General features: G+C 48.3%; 1 non-coding gene across 1 annotated transcript; it reads left to right on the forward strand.

Annotated features, from left to right (window-relative positions):
* The first annotated feature begins 982 nt into the window (after positions 1 to 982).
* LOC144605615 (U1 spliceosomal RNA) lies at positions 983 to 1,140 on the forward strand. Its single transcript, XR_013548878.1, has one exon. It is a non-coding gene; the product is annotated as a U1 spliceosomal RNA (small nuclear RNA).
* The last annotated feature ends 470 nt before the right edge of the window (positions 1,141 to 1,610 follow it).

A 1,610-nucleotide genomic window follows, 5' to 3' on the forward strand; every position in this document is an offset into this window, starting at 1 on the left:
TACTCCAGCATTTTGTGAATAAATACCTTCGATTTGTACCAGCATCTGCAGTTATTTTCTTACATTATTTCTCTTAAGAAGGGTCTCGACCCGAAACGTCGCCCATTCCTTCTCTCCCGAGATGCTGCCTGACCTGCTGAGTTACTCCAGCATTTTGTGAATAAAAACCGTGTAGGAGGGTCTCCCAGCTTGCAATGAGCACCAGTGAGTACAAGAAAAGAGACACAAAATGTTGGAGTAACTCAGCGGGACAGGCAGCATCTCGGGAGAGAAGGAATGGGTGACGTTTCGGGTCGAGACCCTTCTTCATCAGTCTGAAGAAGGATCTCGACCCGAAACATAACCCATTCCTTCTCTCCAGAGATGCTGCCTGCACCTGCTGAGTTACTCCAACATTTTGTGTCCATCTTCGGTTTAAAACAGCATCTATAGTTCCTTCCTACACATTGTGGAAAAAGAAAATATGCTCTTATGTAATGCCTTTCACAATCTCATACATCGAAAACAACCTCCCTTCCATTGACTCCATTTACACCTCACGCTGCCTCGGCAAAGCCAGCAGCATCATCAAGGACGAGTCGCACCCTGGCCACTCCCTCTTCTCCCCTCTCCCATCGGGCAAAAGGTACAGAAGTGTGAAAACGCACACCTCCAGATTCAGGGACAGTTTCTTCCCAGTTGTTATCAGGCAACTGAACCATCCTACCACAACCAGAGAGCCGTCCTGAACTACGATCTACCTCATTGGTGACCCCCGGACTATCCTTGATCGGACTTTGCTTGCTTTACCTTGCACTAAACGTTATTCCCTTATCATGCATCTGTACGCTGTAAATGGCTCGATTGTAATCATGTATGGTCTTTCCGCTGACTGGTTAGCAGGCAACAAAAGTTTTTCACTGTACCTCAGTACATGTGACGATAAACTAAACTAAACTATATCTCAGCTGCAATCAGGGGTGATCTTGGAGAGGTAGCCTTTGTAGATGCCTGACAGGGGAGAGACCGTAATCAAAATGGCCGCTCTCCCCGGACGAAGCTCTCTCCTTGCACTTCAGGTGTGCCTTCGCCTGCAATGTCCCAAATGCGGGATACTCGACTGCAAATTTTGTGGTAGTGGGGAACTGCATTTGCGCTATATGGGCGGCACCATGGCGCAGCGGTAGTGTTGCTGCCTTACAGCGCCAGAGACCAGAGTTCGATCCTGACTACGGCTGTCTGTCTGTACGGAGTTCGTACGTTCTCCCTGTGACCTGCACGCGTTTTCTCCAGGATCTCCGGTTTCCTCGCACGCTCCAAAGAAGCGCAGGTTTGTAGGTTCAATGGCTTCGGAAAAAAATGTTAAATGTCCCCAGTGTGTGTGTGTGTGTGTAGACACGGTGCGGACTCTCTCTTGAAAACACCCAGTGGATTGACCTCCACTGCCTTCTGTGGCAGAGGATTCCACAGATTCACAATTCTCTGGGTGAAAAAGTTTCGCCTCATCACAATCCTAAATGGCCGACCTCTTATTCTTAAACTGTGACCTCTGGTTCTGGACTTCCCCCAACATGGGGAACATTTTCTCCCACAATCCCTTCAGAATTTTATGTGTTTCTCTAAGATCCCCT

This window comes from Rhinoraja longicauda, chromosome 24, assembly GCF_053455715.1.
Source record: "Rhinoraja longicauda isolate Sanriku21f chromosome 24, sRhiLon1.1, whole genome shotgun sequence".
In the NCBI taxonomy this organism is placed as follows: Eukaryota; Metazoa; Chordata; class Chondrichthyes; order Rajiformes; family Arhynchobatidae; genus Rhinoraja; species Rhinoraja longicauda.